Raw genomic sequence first — 26,940 nt, 5'->3', positions numbered from 1 at the left:
ATATCTATGCTGAAACGAATGCAGCATGTGCAAGCAATCAAATAGAAGTAGAAATCAATATCTACACTGAAACTAGTGCATCTAATGCAAGTAATCGAATATGAGTAGAAATCAACATCTATGCTGAAATCAATGCATCTAGTGTAAGGTATTAAATATGATTAGAAATCAGCATCTACACTAAAATCAATGCATTTAGTGCAAGTAATCAAATAGGATTAGAAATCAATATATACACTGAAACCAATGCATCATGTGCAAGCGATCAAATAGGAGTATAAATCAACATCGACATTGACATAAATGCATCTAGTGTAAGGTATTAAATAGAATTATAAATCGATGTCGACATTGAAATCAGTGCAGATAGTGCATGTGATAAAATAGGATTAGAAATCAACAACTACATTGAAATCAATACATCTATTTTAGTGAAAATCTAAAATATTCATGACTTTCTAGATCTAGATTCTATGTCTTTGTTTGTCTTTATGAGACTCTTTCTTCTTCCCTCTCTCTCTACCTTCCCTTATGTGTCTATCTACCTCCCCCTCTCCTTCTCTCTCTTTCCCTCCCTCTCTCCCATGTCTCACTCAATCTACCTATCCCTAACTTTCTCTATCTTCCTCTTCTTTCCTCTACCCCTCTGCCATCTATATTTATACCTCCCTCCATCTCTCCTTATTTATATCTCTATCTCAACCCCCTAAACATATGTCACGCTCTCTCTCTCTCTCTCTCTCTCTCTCTCTCTCTCTTTGACTCTCTAACTCTCCATCTCTCCCTTGCTCCTCCCTCTCCACCTTTCTCTCTCTATGTCTTTCTTCTCCTTCCAACTCCATCTCATTCTCCCCCTCTCTCTCTCCTCTCTCTCAAGTCCTCTCTCTTTTTCCTTCCTCTCCCTCCCCTTCTCTCCCACCTCCCTCCATCTCTCCCCCCATCATACACACACTCTCTCTCCACCCTCCAAATCTGTCGCAATATCCATCCCTCTCTCCTTCTCTCTCTCCCCCTCTCTCCCCTCTCCATGTCTATGTCTCCTTGTCTCTTTCTTCTTCTTCTTTCCTTGTCTTTATTCTCTCCTTTTCTCTCTCATCCCTCGTCTTCCCTCTCCCTCATTCCATCTTCATCTCTCCCTTGTCACTCCCTCTCTTTCCCCCTCCAAATCCATCTCTCTCCCTCCCTCTCCCCCTCTTCTCTCTCTTCCTTTCTCTCTCTCACTGTGTCTCTCACCTCTATCTCTGTCTCCCACACTCTATTCCCCCTTCAATCTCACTCTCTTTCTTAAATATCATCCCATTGTATTGTATTTAAGAAAGTATCTAAATTAATAAAAAATATAATTGGTTGTAAAATATTAAACCTATATTTTGGATCAATCATGTTAAAGAAAATAAAATAATAAAAAAATTAAAAGAATCACGCACTATATTTCCTCTATCATTTTTAATCACTTCTCTTGGATCCTTGATTAAGATGCATCTATCCTAGTTCATTATAATATTATTTATATTATATAAATTTCACATATGTATATATCAAAGTGTTTTTATTTTTTAATTTATTAAAACCTCCATTTAATCTCTAATGCAACGAAATATAAATTTACCTGATCACAACCTACGTAAATAATTTTAAAATTAAACAGAAATCACATAACCGAAAACTTGAATGCAACGAAATATAAATTTACTTGATTATTATTATTACAGAAATCACAACCTAAAACCTGAATGCCACGAAATTTACCTCGTTATTATTACAAGATATGCGAATGCCACGAAATTTACATCGTTATTATTACAGGATATGCCCAATTGAATCCTCCTTCCTTTACCTAATTTTCTTTGTTATTCCATGAATAAGCTAATCGATCTCTTTTTAAATTGTATATATATCGTTTTCAAAATTGAGTTTGTTAATATTAGCGGACGATTTTTTTATTTTAATCAATTATTATTATTATTTTAAAGTAGTGTTACACATATGTTCAGCATAATATATATATTAGCCGACAAATATATAGTAACGTCACACATATCTTCATATTTTTTTAATATTTTTGTTTTAATGTAACGTTGTGTTACGTGACAACATCTCCCTCATATTTTTGTTTTAATGTAACATTATGTTACATGACAACATCTCCCTCATATTTTTGTTTTAATGTAATGTTACATTATGTGACAACATCTCCCTCATATTTTTTAAAATATTTTTCTTTTAAGTGACAACATCTCCCTCATATTTTTGTTTTAATGTAACGTTACGTTACATTACAACATCTCCCTCATATTTTTTTTAATATTTCTTAATGTAATGTTACATAACGTGACAACATCTCCCTCGTATACTCAGTTGTAGAGCCCCTCTCCATGCAAAAAAAAAAAACGTCATAATACTATATATACAATTTCCATGAAGCTACCATGCAACTTCTCCATAACACTTACACAACCTTATTAAAAAGAAAGCTATTTTATTTATTTATATAGGAATGATATATAACCTTATATAAGCTATTTTATTTATTTATATAGGAATGGTATATAACCTTATTTATATAGGAATGGTACATAATTTTATTATTATTATTATTATTTATGAGAATAGGTTATATGAAAAATAAGTTGTATATAAACATTAGTGCATTTTACTATATATTTTATATAGCGTGTGGTTAATTGAAAAAATATAATGATGGGAAAGATTAGGTTTTATTATAGTTCTAATTTTATAAATTAAATTACATAAAACAATAGAACTTTCTAAATTATATATATAGATATTTAACTATATGTATAAATTATTTTTATTTTTTATTAAAAAGCTTGGTAATTAGGGTTAGTAGTTGTTTAACACACGTTTGATGAGTTGTAGTTGTGGAGTTTGTAATCGCTTAATATATGGTTGATGGGTGAAAGTTGTTGGGCTCATACTTGCTTGACACAATGTCCATGGCGTTGAGACATGGTAGATGGGATTGTTGAGAAGACATTTACCTAACACGGGTTCAATGGATCAAATTCGTGAGGCTCATACTGCCTGACAAGAGGTCAATTCCAAATGCTAGCTCTATAATCCCTAAATGCAACCCAGTTTAATGGATCAAAATTGTTAGGCTCATACTTATGTGACAAGAGGTCAATTCCAAATACTAGCTCTATAACTCCTAAGTACGACCACCTCCTTACCCAAAAAAGACACAAAATTTTGAATAAAAACCCTTATTACTTACATCACTTTACATAATACCAACTTACTAATTGAGCTAACGAAATAGATCAAATTATAATAAGAATAAGTAATAAATACATTTTTATAAAAAATTATAATTTAAACTTAAAATAAATTAAATGTTTTTTAATATTTGTATTTAAGCGAAAAAGCTTTTATTTCCATATTTTAAGTTTCCTTTCCTTGGAAAAAGAAAATCGTGATTTTATTGATTCAGTGGAGGGTAGAACATAAAAGTAAGCCTCAACTACAATGGTAGGAAGAGACGAGTAAGTATTGATTAGACACCAGAAAAGCAGAATGGTTTGAAAGTTGTTCATACCATGCTCACTTATCACTCATTGCATTCTTACTTGTGCGCCTGTCGACTGTATGCTGTTTACACTTCGTATAATATCATATAATAAATAAGTAAAGGAGTGACTAATAACGTTGATACGGAGTGTCTCTATCATGTGCTAACATGTAAATAATAAAGTGGGAGACCTCACGGGTCCGTGCAAGAGGGAAGAGCATAAGTTTAAGTTTGATGGAAAGAGGCTCCAAATAGTGATGCAGGAGCATCTGGTTGACAGGGCAGAGACAACAGTGAAGGTGATATGGTCTCTGAAGGGGACGAAGGAGTTAATTCACTGAATGGATAGCGTACTTGTTTTTTTTTATTATTATTTCCTTCTTTTATTTAGTTTCCTAAGTTAATGTAGTAAATTGTAATTAGGAACAGTAGGAATTAGTTAGAGTCATTGTTTCGAGACAGTTAATTTACTGTTATAAAAACATGAAAAGAAAGTATGCTAGACGACCATGAAAAGTTTCGTATGAGGAATAACTGATGTAACCAATTGAACATAACTAACAGCAGTTAGTGACAGTTTGAGAACACTGATATTAAAAAGAGGGACAAAGCACAATGTAAGGGTTTGACTGACAAAGAAATAAAAAGGAGAAAAATATAAATTTTTTGTGCACATTCATCCCTACAGCATCCCAAACACTGTGTATAATAATTTGTGTAAAATTACTTCGTGGAGATTGTTGTTATACCACTACAGGTTATAAAACGAAAGAGGAGATAACCGAAACCAGAGGAGAAGTGACAACACCCAGACTACAGCTGGACTCAACCAAACAATCAGACATAAAATCATTTATGTGAACAAACAATACGAAGTCGGAAATTGCAAGTCCAGATAAGCAAACAAATTTTGTAAACACCAGGTATGCAAATTTATAAATATAGTCCAAATCAGTTCCAGAGTTGAATTCATAGAAAACATAAATACAGTCATCCCATTCTTTGCTCATTTACATTCTGTTCGAAACAAAGGAACGGACCCAGTTCATAAATATATGACTCATACTTATAACAAGCGGAAGCCAAACCCCGTAGTCCTCAACTCATTACCATAACCCAATGACAGTGACAAACTACAGAAGAATCAAATACAGACAGTGGCTCGAAGGCCAAAGATATACCAACCCTACAGTTGTAACACTAAAGCCAAGCGAAAGCAACTAACGAACAGAACGACACTACCCGTGGTCAATTGGAACGGCCGAGTTTCCATGCGCCGAAACCCTCGGGTGGCTCTACCTACAAAGAGGAATGACAAATGAAATGAGTTCTCGTGAAATGGAACAAAGGGGAATCGAAAGTTGAAGAAAACAATCAATACATATTTGGTTACTTGACGGAGGCAAGCCATAATTGCAACCACTCCTCCAGGTTTTCCTTGCTCACGAGGAGCCGAAGACGTTAGACAACTGAGAAAAAAGGAGCACATATATCCAGCATAGAACAGGGGACTTACCCAGATAAATTGGTGGAGGAACCGAAGGAATTCGCCACCTCAGTTCTGTCGGGCTCGTAGAGGAACTGAACTTGGAGCTGGAGAAACATTACCAGGAACAACGCAACCAACAATCGACTGTAAGACTCGTGGAAAGCACCGATAATGAACCGAGACAAGGAAGCACAGAGACGAAGACATACCAAGTTGGATACCATGCATACCATGACAGTCGACATTCGATAAGGAGACCACGAAGGGAGCAAACCTTACCAGGGTTTCAAACCTTGCCGGATGAATGGAAAAAATTCCAGTCGAGTCCCGAACCAGTAAAGCAAGATAGCAAAAAACGAAATCCATAGTGAAGCTGCGAGAGGCCGCCGAGAGCACACAGCACAAACGATCGAGAGAATAACGAATGAACCGAATGAGCGCGAAGGTGGGGAAACCCTATACCGAAGTGGGCTCGTGGAATCCCAAGGAGGGACAGATGTCCAACACACAAAAACCATCGTACTAATCGCCATAACCCTCATTTAATTCAACGCGGTTAAACAATTTGCATATATCAAAAAAATCTCTGTTAAACATTATTATCTATTTGTACACCCATCAAGTGGAACGTGTTGACGGTGGGATCACGTGGGCTGGCCCCATCAAGTGGTATCAGAGCAGGAAGTTCAAAAAAAAAGGGAGATGGAGGTTCAAAGACGAGGACGTGGAAGAGGTATGCGCAGAGTAGCAGACGAGGGCTTGAGGGAAGAATTGAGGGCCCTTACTGCTCGCTTGGAAGCAGTGGAGTTAGGAAGGAGAAGAGACCCAGAACTTGGGGATGACAATGAAGAGGAGGCAGTAACTACTACGGACGGATTAGAAGAAGAAGCCCCGGAGTTAAGACTGTTGAGATCGGTACTGTTAGCCAGCAACAAACCCAAACCTGAGATCCCTAACTATGATGGCAATCTATCCGCAGATGTTCTGCTGGATTGGGTAAGTGAGTTAGATAAGTATTTTGAAAACAAAGAGATCAGTGAGGACAAAAGAATCAGATTTGTTGTAACCAAGTTAAAAGGACATGCTGCTTTATGGTGGGATAGTGTCCAAGCGGACAGGAAGAGGATGAACAAGCTACCGATAAGGAAGTGGCCAAGGATGGTGGCAAAACTGAAAGGCAGATTTTTACCTAAAGACTATCAGGTTGAGCTTTATTGATGGGTGCAGAATTTAAGACAGAAAGGTATGACTGTAAAGGAATACACAGAGGAGTTCTATCGTGTAAACTTGTGGGCTGGTTATATTGATGATACTCCAGAGAAGACAACGAGATACATGAATGGCTTGAGGCTGGAAATACTAGATGAGATCAGTATTCTCTCTCCACAGAATATAGAATAAGCCTTTCAGGGTGTTGTAAAGGCTGAAGAGAAGATTAACAGGAAACAGAGTAACAGGAGAGGATGAGGAAATAGAAAAGGACGAGGACAGTCCTACGGCAGAGGGAGAACTACCACTAATAGCAAAGAAGGCAGCAGCTCCAGAGCTTCAGGGACAGTAGAGAAGGGAGATAGCACCAGAGGAGGTCGGCCATATCAGCGGGGAAGAGGAAATGGTCGCGGAAGGGGGACTAATGTCCAGTGCTACAGGTGCCATAAGTGGGGGCACAGATCCTTCGAATGCCCGGAAGCCGAGCACACTGGACAGAGGGGAACATTTGTTGCGCAGCCTAAGGAAGCTGAAGCACGGCCCTGGGAGGTAGAAAATGTGGTAGAAACAAGAGAGGCTTTAGTTTTAAACAAAGTATTGTTGAAGCCAGCCAAGGAGACGGCTGAGCAGACCCAACAGAAGGCACTGTTCCGAACAGTTTGAAAATCACATGGAAAGTGTTGTAAATTGATCATAGATAGCGGAAGTACAGATAATTTAGTTGCCACCGAGATGGTGGAAAAGCTGGGATTGAAGCGACTTAAGCATCCCACACCTTACAAGGTGTCGTGGCTACAGAAAGGCCACCAACTATTAGTTGATGAACAATGCGAGGTTGAATTTCACATTGGCAAATACCAGGACAAGGTTGTCTGCGATATCATGCCAATGGATGTGTGCCATATACTGCTAGGGAGACCGTGGCAGTATGATCGGAAGGTGATGCACGATGGGAAGATGAATTGTTACAAATTTGTGAAAGATGGAGTCAATCATACGCTTGTACCCATCAAAGAGGAGGATACAACAAAAGCAAGTGGAAAAAAAGCATTGTTAATGGGAGGAAAACAGTTTGTTAAGCAGATCTAGGAAAACGAGGTGAATTATGCAATTGTAAGGAGGACTAAGATAGTGTTGTTGAACACAGAAAAGTCAGAATTGCCTACGGAGATTCAGGAGTTGTTAGAAGAATTTAAGGACATTGTAGTCGACGACTTACCAGATAAGTTGCCTCCCAAGAGGAGCATTAGCCATCATATCGATTTCATACCTGGAGCAAGCCTACCGAACAAGGCAGCATATAGAATGAGCCTGAAAGATAATGAAGAGATTCGTAAACAGGTGCAAGAGTTGCTGGATAAGGGACTGATCAGAGAAAGCTTGAGCCCTTGTGCGGTACCAACAGTACTCGCACCCAAGAAGGGTGGAGAATAACAGATGTGTATGGATTCACGAGCTATCAATAAAATCACTATTCGGTACAGATTTCCCCTACCTAGAATGGATGACATGATGGATTGTCTTAGCGGGGCAGCTTATTTCACGAAAATTGATCTGAAGAGTGGATATCATCAAATCTGGATTAGAGAAGGAGATGAGTGGAAGACGGACTTCAAGACCAATGAAGGGCTGTACGAGTGGCTAGTCATGCCATTCGGATTGAGCAACGCTCCTAGTACTTTTATGAGATTGATGAATGAGATGTTAAAAGAATTTATTGGCAAGTTTGTGATAGTTTATCTTGACGATATTTTGATTTTCAGCAGAACAAAGGGAGAACATCTTCAACATGGTCGAAGGGTGCTAGAGAAGTTACAGCAGAACAAATTGCTGATAAACTTTAAAAAATGTACTTTCCTGCAGAAGGAACTAGTCTATTTGGGGTTTCTAATTGCGGAAAATGAATTGAAGATGGACCCAGAAAAGATTACGGCAATCATGAATTGGCCGTCACCAAAGAGCTTATTTGAGGTACGTAGTTTTCATGGACTGGCAATTTTTTATCGAAAGTTTATTAGGAACTTCAGTGAAATCTGTGCACCGATGCTAGACACCATCAAAAAGGCCATTCAGCCTTTTTGTTGGACAAGAGCAGCAGAGGACAGCTTTCAACTTTTGAAGTGGAAGATTACAGAGAGGCCGATCTTAAGGCTACCCGAATTTAACAAACTTTTTCAGGTTCGATGTGATGCAAGTGGGACAGCTATTGGCGCTGTGCTCAGTCAGGAAGATAGAGCGGTGGCATTCTTTAGTGAGAAACTGAACGAAAGTAGGCAGAAATACTCCTTGTATGACAAGGAATTTTATGCCGTGGTTCAAGCTTTAAAGCATTGGAGACACTACCTGCTGGGCAACGAGTTTGTATTATTTTCTGATAATTCAGCGCTGTAGTATGTGATGCAACAACACAAATTAAACCATAAGCACGCCAAATGGGTAGAATACTTGCAGAGTTTCACTTTCATGTTAAAACACATTAGCAGGCAAGCCAATAAAGTGGCAGATGCCTTGAGCAGGAGAGATTTTCTCTTACAGGAAAGTAGAATACAGGTGATGGGATTCGAACATCTAGAGGATTTGTACCAGACCGACACAGACTTCAAAGAAGCCTTTGAAGCCTGCCAAAATCCCGTGTTGAGGAATACAAGTCCATGGTTGGACTACAATTTGCAGGAAGGACTATTGTTCAGAGGTGGACAGTTATGTATCCCGGACTGTTCGATGAGGGAAAATATTGTACGGGAGAAACATAGTGGTGGTCTAGCCGGTCATTTTGGCATAGACAAAACTTTGGAGCAGCTCAGACACTTTTATCACTGGCCCAGAATGCGCAGGGATGTACAACGATATGTGAACAGGTGTAAAGTCTGCCAACTAGCGAAAGGACATAGCCAGAATACTGGAATTTACACGCCACTGCCTGTTCCGAGCAGGCCATGGGACTCAGTCAGCATTGACTTTGTCTTGGGACTGCCTAGAACGTAGCGGGGGTATGACTCAATGATGGTGGTGGTAGACAGATTTTCAAAAATGGCGCATTTTATCCCTTGCCGAAAAACTAGTGATGCCACGTATGTAGCTCACTTGTTTTTCACGGAGGTTGTTAGATTACACGGCCTACCCAGATCTATCGTTTCTGACAGGGATGTAAAATTCACATGACACTTTTGGCGCACCCTGTGGAAAAAGTTGGGCACGCAATTGAATTTTAGCTCTGTGTATCATCCGCAGATTGATGGATAAACGGAAGTGGTGAACAGGAGTTTGGGGAATTTATTACAGAGTTTGACTGGCGAAAATTCACGGTTATGGGATCGTGCTCTCGCTCAGGCAAAATTCGCTTATAACGATTTGCCAAATCGTAGCACCGGACGCAGCCCATTCCAAATCTTGTACGGCATGCATCCTCGGGGAATACATGAACTGCGAGATTTGGGAAAATTGGAGCGGAGAAGCGCGGATGGAGAAGATTTTGCCGAAGCAATGAGTGAACTACATGAACAGGTAAAATTAAAATTGCAGGACAACGTACAGAAATATAAGCAGCAATCAGATTCAAGGCGGAGAGAAGTACAATTTAATGTTGGAGACGAGGTCCTCGCACACTTGCGCAAAGAATGATTTCCTAAGGGCGCATATAATAAATTAAAATTTAAAAAAATTGGTCCCTACAAGATCTTGCGTAAATTATCAACCAACGCCTACGAAATTCAGCTGCCACCTGATATAGGCATATCACCTATTTTCAATGTGGCGGACCTGTTCCCATATACTGCCCAAGCAGAGGAAGATAGTGTGGTACGGCCAGAATGGGACACCCAAGTTGGAGAAAGTTCTTGGATGAGGCATATGCCTTCGGCTCAATCCCATGAGATTGAAGGGATTCTCGGTACCCAGATAGCCAAGAAGACATGTAGGAAGGAATATCTACGATATCTCGTCAAGTGGAGAGACCGTCCAATGGAGGCCAGTTCGTGGCTCGACGCGGCACAGATACAGAAGGCTGGCTATTCGGCGAAGGAGCTCATGGAACGGAGCCATGATTTTCTTTTACCCCGGGAGCCTGATGCAGGAGCATCTGGCTGACAGGGGAAATTCAACAGTGAAGGTGATATGGTCTCTGAAGGGGACGAAGGAGTTAATTCACTGAATGGATAGCGTACTTGTTTTTTTTATTATTATTTCCTTCTTTTATTTAGTTGCCTAAGTTAATGTAGTAAATTGTAATTAGGAACAGTAGGAATTAGTTAGATTCATTGTTTCCAGACAGTTAATTTACTGTTATAAAAACATGAAAAGAAAATATGCTAGACGACCATGAAAAGTTTCGTATGAGGAATAACTGATGAAACCAATTGAACATAACTAACAGCAGTTAGTGACAGTTTGAGAACACTGATATTAAAAAGAGGGACAAAGCACAATGTAAGGGTTCAACTGACAAAGAAATAAAAAGGAGAAAAATATAAATTTTCTGTGCACATTCATCCCTACAGCATCCCAAACACTGTGTATAATAATTTGTGTAAAATTACTTCGTGGAGATTGTTGTTATACCACTACAGGTTATAAAACGAAAGAGGAGATAACCAAAACCAGAGGAGAAGTGATAGTGCCCAGATTACAGGCGGACTCAACCAAACAATCAGACATAAAATCATTTATGTGAACAAATGATACGAAGTCGGAAATTGCAAGTCCAGATAAGCAAACAAATTCTGTAAACACCAGGTATGCGAATTTATAAATATAGTCCAAATCAGTTCCAGAGTTGAATCCATAGAAAACATAAATACAATCATCCCATTCTTTGCTCATTTACATTCTGTTCGAAACAAAGGAACGAACCCAGTTCATAAATATACGACTCATACTTCTAACAAGCAGAAGCCAAACCCCGTAGTCCTCAACTCATTACCATAACCCAACGACAGTGACAAACTACAGAAGAATCAAATACAGACAGCGGCTCGAAGGCCAAAGATATACCAACCCTAAAGTTGTAACACTAAAGCCAAGCGAAAACAACTAACGAACAGAACGACACTACCCATGGTCAATTGGAACGGCCGAGTTTCCATGCGCCGAAACCCTTGGGTGGCTCTACCTGCAAAGAGAAACGACAAATGAAATGAGTTCTTGTGAAATGGAACAAAGGGGAATCGAAAGTTGAAGAAAACAATCAATACATATCTGGTTACCTGACGGAGGCAAGCCATAATTGCAACCACTCCTCCAAATTTTTCCCTGCTCACGAGGAGCCGAAGACGTTAGACAACTGAGGAAAAAGGAGCACATATATGCAGCATAGAACAGGGGACTTACCCAGATAAATTGGTGGAGGAACCGAAGGAATTCGCCACCTCAGTTCTGTCGGGCTCGTAGAGGAACTGAACTTGGAGCTGGAGAAACATTACCAGGAACAATGCAACCAACAACCGATTGTAAGACTCGTGGAAAGCACAGATAATGAACCGAGGCAAGGACGCACAGAGATGGAGACATACCAAGTTGGATACCAAGCATACCATAACAGTCGACATTTGAGAAGGAGACCACGAAGGGAGCAAACCTTACCAGGGTTTCAAACCTTGCCGAACAAATGGAAAAGCTTCCAAGTCGAGTCCCGAACCAGTAAAGCAAGACAGCAAAAACAAAATCCACAGTGAAGCTGCGAGAGGCCGCCGAGAGCACACAACACAAACGACCGAGAGAATAACGAATGAATCGAATGAGCATGAAGGTGGGGAAACCGTATACCGAAGCGGGCTCGTGGAATCCCAAGGAGGGACAGATGTCCAACACACAAAAACCATCGTACTAATCGCCATAACCCTCATTTAATTCAATGCGGTTAAACAATTTGCATATATCAAAAAAATCTCTGTTAAACATTATTATCTGTTTGTACACCCATCAAGTGGAACGCGTTGACGGTGGGATCACGTGGGCTGGCCCCATAAAATAGTGTGAAATGTTGTACTTTTAAAGGGCCCACAGCTGACCATATTTTAAACAAACAACATTACCTACTTTCTTAATTGCCAAAACCAGCTACTTATTCATCTTCTTACCTATTTATGCTACACTCAAAGTCATTGTCTACATATTCTAGAGGGTTCTTTTATTGAATCATTTGAATTTGATTGGAGCATAGTGATTTGGATTTCGCCTTAGTTAATGAAATTAAGTTGTATATTATGTTCTGTTTTGTTTTATTTTATTTTATTTGTATATTTAAATTATCAAATGTTATTGGAATTTTTATTTTTATTTACTTGATTTTAAATGTAATTTAAGATTTTTATTTTTAAAAATTCCATTATAAATACAATTGGTTTAATAAACTATAATAAAATTTGAATCAAAATTATCTTTACGATAAAAAATTTAATGTTGTTATTTTACCTTTTCTATTTTATTATTAAATGCATATAGTGCACAATTAACATTACCTTGTATACGCATGGTATGGGAATGCAGGGGTTGTTTTGAGAGGGTAAAAAGCTCATCGTAACTTTATACGATATGGGTGTTAAATGTATATGTTGCACCATTAACACTATCTTATACACGTATGTTATGGATAAATATTAATTTTTGAACTATGATTATTAATAAAAATATTTTAAAATATTTTTTTGGATGTTAAAATGTTATTATCTCTTCATAATTATTAATAGTTTTATTCTAAAATGATACTTCTCATAATTAAATTAAAATTATGGAAAGCTTTTTTCTGTAATAGATATGCTTATATGCATAAATAGCATAACCAAGTTAATTAGTGCGATTGATATATGTCAATCAACATGATTTCTCTATTTAAAAATTAATGGCTTTAGTACAACATTTAGATAATTCAAGTAATTGTTTTTTTTTTTTCTTTCAATTACATCTTCTCTATGTATATATATAAAGAGAAGATGTAATTGAAAGTTAAAAAAAAAAAACAATTACTTGAATTATCTAATGTTGTGCTAAAGCCATTAATTTTAAAATAAAGAAATCATGTTGATTGATATATATCAATCGCACTGTTATATATATATATATATATAGCTTTGAAATAGTTTACTTAGGCTTTGAAATATTTTATTTATGGAAGACATTAAAATATCTTTTTAGTTATTAAAATATTTTTGAAAAAGCATCAATACTAATTAATTTCAAGTATTGAAATATTTTATTAATAATATTTTTTGAATGTTATATATTGGTTTTATACTAATTGAACCATGTTAATAAATATGGTTGATATACATTAATCAACATCATTTCAACTTTTTAAAATTAATGGCTCTAGTACAACCATTCATTTTATAAATCCAAATATTCATTTGATGCCATTTGTTATTTAATTTGCACGGTAATTTTATACTTGTATGAGGTCAATGTTAAAAAGTAAACATAAATTTACATATGCAGGTTAGTTAATATTTGAAATATTATCCATTGATATAGAGAAGATTATGAGAATATATTACCATCTTTCATTCATGATGAGAAGATAGAGATTTTGATTAAAGGAAGTATTTTTTCTTACACTTTCAATTACATCTTGACATTGAAATATTCTATATCATTTAACTATTATAATTTTTTTTTTCAATTGTTTTATATAATATATAAATAGGTTTTTTCGACCATATATATATACATAATTGACATTGAAATATTTTATAACCTACATTGAAATGTTTTATTAGTATTAATATCTTTTAAAAATCACCTATTGATTTTATTATACCAGAACCAGATTTCATTTTATGAACACAACCATTTGATATTTGATAATTTGCATTGTAATTTCATAATCCTGTTAAGTAAAATTTGTGAAAAGGTAAAAATAGAAATATCATCCATTGGTATAGAGGTGAAGATGCCAACATTTTTCAATTATGACTATAAGATAAAGATTTGGATTAAAAGAAGTATTGGATTTTTTTACTTTCAATTACTTCATTTATTAAATTTTTAATATATAATCCATTACTTGGTTACTTCATACATTAGGTCCAACTTAACAATTTTTCTAGCAAGCACCCATAGAGATCAAATATTTTGAGGTGCAAATCACATTTGTAGTGCAAAACTTAAAAAATATTTGCATCTCTCTTAGTGCTTCTTAAATTCATGGTGCATATGCATCTACTCTCTCATTTTTTAGGTAAAATTGACAAAAAAAAAAATTATACCTAAAAAGAGGTAAAATGTAAAATAGTGAAATTATTTGAAATGTTTTAACAACCTTTTTTTATTATTTATTTTTAATATATAACATCCAAATCTTTTACTTAACCTGATTATTGAGATATTTTATTTATAAAATAAATTGTAGATAGTAAAATGTTTTTCTGTTATTAATATATTTTTTAAAATATGTTAATTTTATTTAACCTTGTATGCAATTTTTATTTTATTTATTTATTTATTTTATGTATTATCTACATTGATTTTTTTTTTTTACTATTAATATTTTAAATGCAATATACTAATTTTATATTAAAAATTGGAATGAATAACATATCTCCTTTTCAATTTTCTTATGACAAAGTAATTGAACAATTTTAAGTTGAATTACTTCCTCTATTTGGAGATTGAAATATTTAAATAAAAATATAAGAATTAGACATTTTTAGTATTCAAAAGAGAATACACGAGGTTTTTATTTATTTTTTTATTAATAACTTTATCTCTTTAATTCTTTTATAAAATTATGTTACTTCATATGGATATGAAAATAATTTATTTAATTATTTATGGATGAAAATAACAATGAATATTGGCTTCTAAGATCAATAATCTATCTAGCTAAATGAGATAATTAAAACTAACCAAACATTTATATTCATTATTATTTTTATGTTTTATTATAGCCAATTTTTTATTATTACTAGGTAGTATTTTATTTTTTCTTAAAAAAAAGACACATGTCAACTATAGGTTTAGCAGTCACTAAATCACATGTCATGCAACTCTCGGCACAATAAAAGTTTAGATTAAATGATATGATTGATTTTTTTACTTTTAATTACTTCATACATTAATTGTTTAACATATTTCATTATTATGGTAAACATAATTTTTTTATTATATACCTTCTATTTGTACATGTATATGAATTCAATATTGAATTAAATGAGTTAAGGCACATATTCAAATAATGTAATATCCCTATGGTAATAACTTAGCGTAAATTAAACAATTATGAAATAGCTAAGAGTTAGTTATGAAACTGATTCTTGGTATTCGGAAACTGAATGAGAAACGAAGGGAATAGGCGAGCGAGGCTTACAGTTTTTTTGGACGTTCTCATAAGGGGAATGTTGGAACGGTTAATATGATTCTTTTTCTTAATCACCGAATGATTTTAATCGCCATTTTCAGTCAGCAAATATTTCTCAATTTGTTTATCAGAATTGGGTCGGTTCGGTGATAACTCCTACATTTCCTGTTCGTGTTTGATCTATAACGCTGCTCAGATGTTAATTATATTGGATTCGGTCTACTCTATTTTGAGAGCAAGTAAAACTCTCCGGGCTTGAAGAAGAGCCATTTCGGTCTACTATGTTTTGAGAGCAAGTGAAACTCTCCGGGCTTGAAGAAGAGCCATTTAATCCCGCCACAGTAAAGGAACTGAGCTTATTGTTTCATGCTGGCCTGGCGCACGAGTAAAGATTCATGAGAAGAGTTCACTGTGCCTGCTGACTGCAACGTAGAGCCCATTTCTATCGCTTGTTAGGATGGGGTGCTGACCATTATAGCTTCCAAGCTTCCTTCGCCGCAAGAAAAAAACTGAATATTTTATAAATTTCCTTGGTAAGGAAATATGTTAATGCGGTGTTTTTACACCATCAGATAAGTAACTGCACTCTTTATAGAGAATGATAAGCTGTGTTTTAGTAAACGGTTGGAAAATATCATGTGGCTGCCTTCTACAGTTAAAGATTGAATGTTTTATATGTTTCTCTGGTAAGAAAAATGTTTTAATGCATGCAGTGAAAAGATTGATTATTTTATATGTTTTCTTGGTAAAGAAAACATGTTAATGGGTGCAGTTAAAGACTGAATATTTTATAAATTTCCTTGGTAAGGAAATATGTTAATGCAGTGTTTTTATACCAGCAGATAAGTAACTGCACTCTTTATAGAGAATGATAAGCTGTGTTTTAGTAAACGGTTGGAAAATATCATGTGGTTGCCTTCTGCAGTTAAAAATTGAATGTTTTATATGTTTCTCTGGTAAGGAAAATGTTTTAATGCATGCAGTGAAAAGATTGATTATTTTATATGTTTTCTTGGAAAGGAAAATATGTTAATGCATGCAGTAAAAGATTGATTGTTTTATATGTTTTCTTGGTAGAGAAAATATGATAATGCATGCAATAAAGATTGATTTTTTTATATGTTTTCTTGGTAAAGAAAACATGTTAATGGGTGCAGTTAAAGACTGAATATTTTATAAATTTCCTTGGTAAGAAAATATGTTAATGCATGCAGTGAAAGAATGATTATTTTATATGTTTTCTTGGTAAAGAAAATAGAAAATATGTTAATGCATGCGGTAAAAGATGATTATTTTATATGTTTTCTTGGTAAAGAAAATATGTTAATGCATGCGGTAAAAGATTGAATATTTTATATGTTTTCTTGGTAAAGAAAGTGTTTTAATGAACGCTTATAGAAGAAATAGCAGTTAAGTTGGATTTTATTGAGAAGGGATATATGCTTTATTGCATGGGGATACTAGCTAATCTCTAAGTTTCTTGTGAAATGATTATGCATTACATGCATGATAGAAATAGCTAATGATGTGTTTCTAGGCACATAGATATTCATTTCTATAGTTTCTTTTCGGAAAAAGAGTGCATACTTCATGTATGAAGATGAAGGCTTTTATGAGAGTTTTCTTGAAAATAAAAATAGAGGTTCTTTCCTTAAAAGACACACATGAATAGTGTTCATGCAAGAGCAAGAATCCATACTTGTTCATGAAAAGACTATGTGCATTGAAGTAAAAGTAATTGTGTTAGGAAAAAACACATGTTGCATGCACATAAAGGTAGCTATTGTGACTTTGGAAATATGAGTCTGTGTGTACATAGAGAAAGTGATCATGTTAACTTTCTTGAAAACAATAATCTCTTGAAGAGATTGTCTTGTTAGATGAGTTGTGTTGATTTCTTGATTTTGGATGCATAAGTAAACCTTGTTTTTGTATCTTGATTTTGATGCATAAAGATGGATATCTTTAATAATTTCTTGAAAGGGAAGCTTGAGAAACCCTCATATAGGAAGATAGAGAAATGAGGTTATAACGACTTCCTTTAAGAAAGAAGTATGTGGTTTGTTGTATGAAATGATGGTAGTATTCTAGTGAAGGGAATATGTATTGCATACATTAAAGAAGGGCTAATATGATATGCTATGGTATGCACAAAGAATAGTCATTGTGATATGGAGTTATGTTCTTTGTATGTTAGAGAGACTATGTTGAGTTCTTGAAAAATAACTATGTGAAAAGAACATATGGGCTTAAGCATAGAAATAACATTTTATTACATGTATGAAGATATAACGATTATGTTATACATGTTAGTAGAACTAATGAGTTAGATCTCTTAAAGAGAATTATGCATTAGTGTAAATAAACATTGTGGAGGTCAAACAATATTTACTTGAGTATATGTACTAGTTAAATAGTATGTCATGCTTGCTCAAGCATATGAGTAGATGTTAAAAGATCTCTTTTATAGGTTGATTATTGATTCATTAATATGGTATCTAATCTTGTTGCCAAAGCTTGTTGACGACAACATTGACAGGAAACGATGGTGGTTAGTGCCAAAGAAAAGTGATGTTTAACATTAAGGCAGGAAAGGATTAAGGGTCCATGCAGATGAGTTCGAGTTGCAGGATCGTCCATTGTTAGAACAATCATGCAATAAGGAATGTTGTATGTGGCATTATGTAAGTAAAAGATTACATGAAAACTGTATTAGCTTTTCGCTAGTTATGTGACAACTTAATGATAATTCATTGTAATGATTTTATAACAATGGTTAAGGGATGGAATCCCTTATAAGCCATTGAGTGACGGGTGAAATCCCTCATGAGCGTTTAATAATAAGATTAAATGTTTGCTGGTTTTCACCCTACAAGGTTTCCAGGGTATATCGGTGTTCAATGGTGTGATTGTCTTTTGTGTCAGTTTGATGATGATGAATCCTTAATGTTGATGGTTCATTATTTGATGGAATAACCATAATGTCCAAGTATGAGATTAATTAATATGGTGAAGGAAATCATGAAATGGATGCAAGGATTCATAAGACAGTTTATGTTATTACACTACCACAGTGGTGGTTAATGGTTATGCAACTTACTGTCTTTTATTGCAATTTACTTGATGTACTAATGAACATTATATCTAATGGTTAATGATGAATTGTGGAGTTGTGAATTGGATAATTACTTGTGGGTAATTTGTATAAAAAATTCTAACTCCCTGCTTTTACATGCAAGGTTATCGAGGTACGTGACAAATAAGTTTTTTGTTGAAATATTTTTAAAATGTATAAAAATTATACAAGTTTTTTGGATTGATACGGGGATTTTAACCTTGAATTTCATGAACCCTGTCAATTGAAAAAATTATACATTTTTTCGGTAATAAAGGTAAAAAAAATAAACTAAAAAATAAAATTTAATATATGGACACAAAATTTACACTCCATTAAGGGAAAATCCATGGGAAGATGAGTTAGTAGGATTTTTATTACAATAACAATAAAATATTATATTTCACCCACTTCTTTTTTCATCCACTTCTTTTTACTCACACCCATCTAAAAATAGATTTCATTACAAATCCATTGGCCCAATACCATAATACAACATCATGGGTAGACAACTTTGACTTTGATTTGGTCTCACACGTAACAATCGCTCAATTGAGACCAAATAGAAGCTTGAGTGAATATTTTTTAAATTATTTTTTATATCCTTCTAGTAATCCTTTCCCAAGATGCCTTTCATCAAGTTTGCATTACTCCAGCCAAAGATTTAGTAAGATCTTGCTTATCCCTCAACAAAATCATTGTAAAAATAAGAGATGGATTTTCTTTAGTGCGTATTTTTTGTGCCATCATTTAACACATGATTAATCCAATCACATAGAACATCAATGTGCTTTGTCTTAGAATGATATGATAGGTTTTTTACTAAATGAATGGAGCTTGGACTATCACAATGCTACACATATTTATTTTTTTATTTCCCAACTCTCCTAAAAATCGTTGCATCCACAACATCTCTTTGCTATCTTTTTGTGACATCTATGTATTATGCCTACTATTTTACGCAATCTGAACATCAAAAATACTATTGCACCTATAAAAGTATATAAATAACTAGTGGTGGACGTTCTAGTATCCATATCTCCAACCATATTTGCATCTATATAACCTTCAAGAAAAACATTGTTTTACCAAAACATAAACAATAATTACTAGTAATCCTGAGATAACTCATAATCCACTTTACTATTTGCCAATGTTATTTGTCTAGATTTGCAAGGAGCCTACTCAGTACTCCCACAAAATGTGAAATATCTAGATAGTTACATACCATGATAGACATCAAGCTACCAACCATTGAAGCATAAGGGATTTTACTCATTTCCTCCTTGTCGCCATAAGGGCGCAAATCAACACTAAGTTTGAAGTGTGATGCTAGGGGCGTACCAACTAGTTTGAAATCCTTCATATTGAACCTATTTAACACCTTCTCAATATATTTTTCTTGTGACATCCACAACATGTTTTTACTTTTTTCAAGTGTGTAATCCTCATGCCCAATATTTGTTGTGTTGGACCTAAAACTTTAATTGCAAATTGACTTCCCAAATCTTTCTTCAACCTATTAATCATTTATCATGTCCAAGAATTAACATATCATCCAGTATGTACAATAGTATTACAATATATCTTCCTTGGTTATACCTCTTTATGTAGGCACAATGATTAGCCTCTAGTATTTTAAAGGCACTCTCCAATGTAAATGGATCAAATTTATTCTACAATTGGTGAGGTTCTTGTTTTAGACCATAAAGGCTCTTCTTCAACTTGTAGACAAGGTTCGCTTTAGCTTTTACCTTGAATCCTTCTAGTTGTTCCATATAAATTTCCTCCTTTAATTATCCATGAAGAAAAACTATCTTCACGTCTAATCGTTCACTTTCCAAGTCTAAAGCAACAATAAGACTAAGGATAACCTTTACGAATGGAATTTTAACAATAGGTGAAATTTTTTATATAACGTCACTACATTCTTTTTGGGAAAATCCCTTCACCTCCAACCTTGATTTGTATCATTCCTTCTCCTATTCAACCTCGTGTTTAATCCGGATATACCCATTTTCTTTGTAGGGAATTTGTTCCTTTAGGAATCTTCCCTAACTCCCAAGTTTTTTTTTCCAACAAAGAGTCCATTTCTTCCTCCATTGCTTTCTTCTACATTTTCGTAGTTTCCACTTCACAAACTCCCTGAAAACAATGAGGTTCGTGCTTCATGAAAACAATGAGGTTCACCTTCATAGTTAGAAAAATCTAATTTGAGGGTGGATTCCTTTATAGGGGCTTATAAGGCCTAATAGATCTCTGAACAAACAATGGTGGTGTGTTTTTAGGTTGAACCTTTTTTAATGACTGCAAAAAGTTTTCTTCTTCTTTGTGTCCATCATTTTCTACTTGTTATCCATCATGTTCTTAAATTGGAAGTCCAGATTCTTGCAATGGTGAGATATTTTGTCACTATTCTAAAAACCTATCAACAATTTTCTTGATGCTTTGTGAAAACAATGAGGTTCACCTTCATTAGTTAGAAGAATATAATTTGAGGGTGGATTCCTTTATAGGGTCTTATGAGGCCTAATAGACCCGTGAAAAAATAATGGTGGTGTGTTTTTAGGTCGAATCTTTTTTAATGACCGCGAAAAGTTTTCTTCTTCTTATTGTCCATCATTTTCTACTTATTGTTCATCATGTTCTTAAATTGGATGTCCAGATTCATGCACCGGTGGGATATTTTCTCACTATTCTATAAACCTATCAACAATTTTCTTGACCTCCATATTACCCGCAAACCTTTTATACATATCAAAATCATTAAATATTACATCCTTGCTTCTAACAAATTTGTGATTAACTGCATCTCATAGACGGTAACCAAACTCACCATCTACATATCCTAATAAAACAAATTTCTTATTTTAATCTAAGTTGGTTCTATTCTCTTTAGGAATATGCATAAATGTTTTCCATCAAAATAATTCTAGGTGAGAATAATTTACCTTTTTACCGGTCCAAACTTCTTAAGCAATACCACCATCTAGGACTATAGAAGGTGAGTGATTAATGAGATAACAAGAGTTCCTTACTTCTTCTATCCATAAATTCTTTTATAATTCAGAATTTGACAACATACTGTTGGGTTGTGTTATATTCTTTCCTCGACTAGCTCATGTAGTTAACTGGGGGGTTAGAGGGGGGGCAAAGCCCCCCCTTCGTTGCACCGATTGCGTAGTCGGGGAGGGGGGGTCACAGGGGGTTTGAGGGGTGCAGGTAACCCCACTCTATGGGGTCCGGGGTAGTGCCCTGGAAAATTTTGGTTTTGGACCCTACGTTAGGTTGGGCGGACCCACCTATGGTTTTGTGCATGATTTTCGCACATGGTTTTGGACGTGATCGTTTTCGGTCCATGGTTTTGGATGCGATGGTTTTCGGTCCATGGTATTGGATGCTTCGGCATGTATAAATATGTATTGTAACATTGAAAGGAAAATAATGAAAAATCAAGCTGGTAGTCTCGGTTTTGGGATCCAAGAGAAAATCTCTATGTATATGTGTTTTATGTGTTATGCTCTAGCATTGTTTATTTTCTATGTTTTAGAATTCGTATGCAGGTAATTTCTGTACAGGGTTAAAACCTACATTTGGTATCAAATCTATTTTGGCTTCAAGGGGACGCCTTTGTTGCTGAGGGGTTTCGCTTGGGCCTGTGGTAGAACCTGTTGAGTGGGAGATCTGCGAGATCAATTCTAGTGGTGAAAGAAGATGGCAAGCAGTGGAAAGATAGAGATCGAGAAATTTAATGGTAAGAGCTTTGAGTTGTGGAAACTCAAGATGGAGGATCTGTTGGTGGATAAAGATCATTGGATCACAGTGATCCAGGTACTAAACCAATGGGAGCGTCCGATGAAGAATGGAAGAAGTTGGATTGGAAGGCAAAGAGCACAATACAATTGTGTGTCTCAGATTCAATATTGTTGAATGTATTAGGGGAAGCTACGGCGAAGGCTTTGTGGGACAAGTTAGGGACTTTGTACCAATCTAAGTCTCTAGTGAATAAATTGTTCCTGCGGAAAAAGCTGTATAACCTAAGGATGAAAGATGGAGACTCGGTGACAGAGCATCTGAACGCATTTAATACTGTGGTAAGTCAGTTAGCATCTGTTGATATTAAAATTTCAGATGAAGATAAGTGCATCAGTTTGTTGTGTTCTCTATCAGATTCATGGGATAGTCTAGTTATTGCAATAGGTAGCAAAGCAACTGCCTTGCAGTTTGATGAAATAATCTCATCCTTGCTGACGGAGGAGATGAGACAGAAAAATATGGAGAGCCAGAATGGTGATGCCTTGTCTGTACAAGGACGGTCCCAGAACAGAAACAAAAATAAGTCATAGAGTGGGAGATCTAAATCTAGAGGGAGATCTAAATCTCCAGGAAATCTGTAAAGGTGGTGTTCAGGAAATGCAAAAAGGAAGGGCACTACAAAAGGGACTGTAAATCTAAAGCTCCTGACAAAGGAAAGGGATCTGATGATGCTCCTTCTCCAGAGGCGAAAACCACCTCAAATGAGGTGGGGATGTTTACTTGGCTTCTTCAAGTACACATGTAGATCATGAGGCATGGTTGATTGATCTAGGTGGATCTTCAGATACAATGGCATGGAAAAACTTAGAAATCAAAGTGAGAAGAATGAAGTCAACCTAGGACCAGAGCGGAGATCTCGTCTTCCTAATTCCAATGGCACAAACGGTACTTCAATCCGAGTTTGGATGATGAAGTTATCACACAAAGAAGGATTTTTAGATCCTTAAGAAAATGAGGATTTTCCTTTGAAAATGGGTCTTAAGCCTTTAAGGCCGAATCGCAATCGGAGGTTGCATAAAGGCGGACTTAAGATTTAGGCAGTGGAACCCCCGATCGCCGATCTCCGATCAGATCGGATTGGCGGATCGAAGGCAAAAAGATCGGAGGACATATATGTATATATCGGCGAGTGGGCAATGCAATTGGCGATCAGTATCGGAGTGATATATGAGGGAATGCCGATGCGATCGGATGACGCTGATACCGACGATCGACGGTTGGTCATCCCCGATAGGCTGATTTGCGACCTTAGGTTGGACCCGATATGGAAAATACGCCCGATTTTTATGATTTTTGAAGTCTAGGTATATGGGTTTTGGGCAGATTTTCAGTTTTTTTTCGGATTTTTGAAGTCTTATCGCTTCAACGGTGGAAGGCCATTTAAAGAAGCGGTTGCGCCCGCTGATCATTCCACACTACCGACCTCCATAATGAAATAGACAAACTCCGATTTCAATGGGATTCTGTCCAAAGAACCCATTATAAAACACAGTTGATGGAAAGAGCATGGGAGGGGGGGGAATTTTATGATGGTAGCAAGCTATTTCGCAAGAGGCCGAGACCATTTTCGTCTGTTTTAGACAGTTTACACGACTCCAACCCCTTTCATTGCTACGGGATGCTTTGGTGCTGCTTACCTCTCCATCTCAAGCATCCATTTTGCAGGCCATCTTACAGATTGGAGGTATCAGCCTCTTGTGAACAGTTTGATGAATGTAATTATGTTCTTTCATGCCATTTAATAAGAAAGGCCTCCCTATTGTTGAGCTGGGCCCGGAGACGTAGTCTGAATTGGATGAACTCCATTATCAAGCCTTGGTGTCCTCTTTTATGCCTTGTATGTGTTTACTTTTTCTTTTCTCATGTGCACATTTTTGTGTTAAGCTGCAATTTTACATGTAATTCTTTTCTATATATCTATAAGCGAAAACATCTTGGATCAAGTGGTATCAGAGTAGGGCTTTTTAGATGTGAATTGCATGTTTGTATGCTAGCAAGAGGAAGGCTTCAAAGAGGCGAAGAGAATTTAGAACCTTTTGATCCAGAGGCAGGGTGTGCACCTCGAAGAAGAAACATGGCTGAAGAGGAAGCTCGTATTGAAGAGGAGTGCAATTTCAGAAAGACTTTCTATTCAATGGCAAAGAATATTAGTTAGCTGGTTATAAGACTGGAAAAAGAAGAGAGGAATCCATAAGGACAAGGTTCAGCACATGGGAATGGTGGAGAAGAGCCCCCTCCTTCTCCTTTCAGTAGTGAAGGTTCTTTTTCCCCTCACCATCATAATCAGAGAAATCCAAGGATGCATCTAAGAAACCTTTTTTAAATTAGATGTTAAATTTGACCTTCCTGTGTTTAATGGTGAAAGTAACGCAGAAAAGCTTAACAATTGGATCAGGCAGATTGAGGTTTGCTGCAGGATTCAACAAATCATAGAGGACGAGGCAAAGATCTAGCTGGCCTCTCTAGGGCTGGGTAGCACAGCGTTTGTTTGGTGGGAGAGAAAATTGTAGAGTAGTAAAAATGTGGGTAAGCTCTTTTCCTCATTGTTTGATTTTACTTCTGCGTTAAATGAACATTTTTATCCCTTAGGATACAAATAGAAAGCTTTGATGATTTGGAAATATTTAAGGCAAGGCAAAGGGCAGGATGTTCAGAGTTTTATAGAATAATTTAGGAAGCAAGCACTGAATTTGGGTATTGCACTTGATACCCCTGAAGTTGTAACTAAGTATATTGGCTCACTACATAGTTATATTCGACATTCATTATTGTTGTTTGAACCAACCACTATTGACGCAGCTAGTGTGAAAGAAATTTATATTAAGAACAGGGGCAAGAACGAAAGAGAGGAACAGTCCAGAAAGCCACCGTTTAAACCTCCCAATGGAAAATCCAAAGCGAAATGGAAAGGGAAGGAGAAGAAAACAACAACAACCAAAGAGGGAGAGTGGCCTTATTTCAATCACTGCAAGAAATAAGGCCATCATGACGATCATTGTTGGAAGCAGCACCCAGAAAGGTGTCCAAAGAAGTATGGAGGAAAAGGGAAGCAGAAAACAGTGGCAGTGGCACAGCAAGACCTTGGATCAGATTCAGGAGATGAAGTGCTGGTCACAGTAGCGGGAACAAAAGGTACCCTTACACCTCATGTTGATTCTAAATCATATGAAAGCACTAGTTCTGTAGATGAGTCCCTTTCAAATGATAGAAAAAGAATTGAATTATTTCATATTAGAGTTGTAGTAAATCACACCAAGGTTGAAACTCTATTTGATACTGGGTCTCAAGAAAATTTAATTGCAGAATCCCTGGTAAAGAAGCTTCGCTTAGAAACAAAACCACACCCAAAACCTTACCCGCTGGGATGGATACATGATAAAGCTAAATTGAATGTAACCCAGCAGTGCAAGGTAAAATTTGTGATTGCGTCTAAGCTGGTAGACAAAGTAGAGATGGATTTTATACCACTGGATATCTATAGCATGGTATTAGGGAGCCCATACTTGTATGACAGGAAAGCAGTATTTTTCCGCCATGATAATAAATATCACATCACCAAGTATGGGGTAGAATACATAGTGCGGGCTCGTCAAAATAAGATTAATGCCAGCCTCGTAAGCATTGGGCAGATGAAACGTCTGTGAATTCCAGTAAAACATGCATGCTTATGGTCGTAAGGGAGAAAGAGGCCGAATTTGTTGATGCATTCCAGGGCTGCGATGGGAAGCATAAGCAGGAATTAATTGAATTAATTTCTAACTATACTGAACTATTTCAGGAGCCGAGGGGACTACCTCCAAAGAGGGAAATCCAACACGAAATCCAACTATTGCATGACGCCCCTCTGCCAAATATCGGCATGTACAGGATGTTGACAGTTGAAATGGAGGAGATCAAGTGGCAAGTGCAAGAATTGCTGGACCAAGGCGTAATCAGGCCGAGCTCCTCTCCATGTGGTTTGTCGATCGTTCTAGTGCCAAAGAAAGACGACAGCTGGAGGATGTGCGTGGACTACCGCGCGCTCAACAAAATATCAGTGAAAAATCACTATCCCCTCCCACGCATAGATGATTTATTGGATCAATTAAAAAGTGTTGTATATTTCAAAAAGTTGGATTTGCGCAGTGGCTATCACCAGGTCAGAATTGCAGAGTAGGACGTGTGGAAAACCACTTTCAAAACCAAGTAGGGGTTGTTCGAATGGATGGTGATGCCATTCAAGCTTTGTAACGCTCCAGCCACCTTTATGCGGGTTATGAATAGTATATTTCATCCTTTCATTGATGAGTTTGTTCTCGTATATTTAGATGATATACTAGTTTTTAGAAAGAGTTGGTTTGAACATGTGAGTCATGTAAAGAAAGTGCTTGATGTGCTAAAAAATGAAAAACTCTTTGTAAAATTGTCGAAGTGTGAATTCGGGAAAACCTCTTTGGGTTACCTAGGTCATGTTGTTGGTCATGGTCAGTTAAAAATTGATCCCTCTAAAG

This window comes from Pinus tabuliformis, chromosome Q (assembly GCF_031772625.1).
Source record: "Pinus tabuliformis cultivar Carrire ecotype Pingquan chromosome Q, CPIR1, whole genome shotgun sequence".
NCBI classification, from domain to species: Eukaryota; Viridiplantae; Streptophyta; class Pinopsida; order Pinales; family Pinaceae; genus Pinus; species Pinus tabuliformis.
This window is presented reverse-complemented; position numbering follows the sequence as displayed.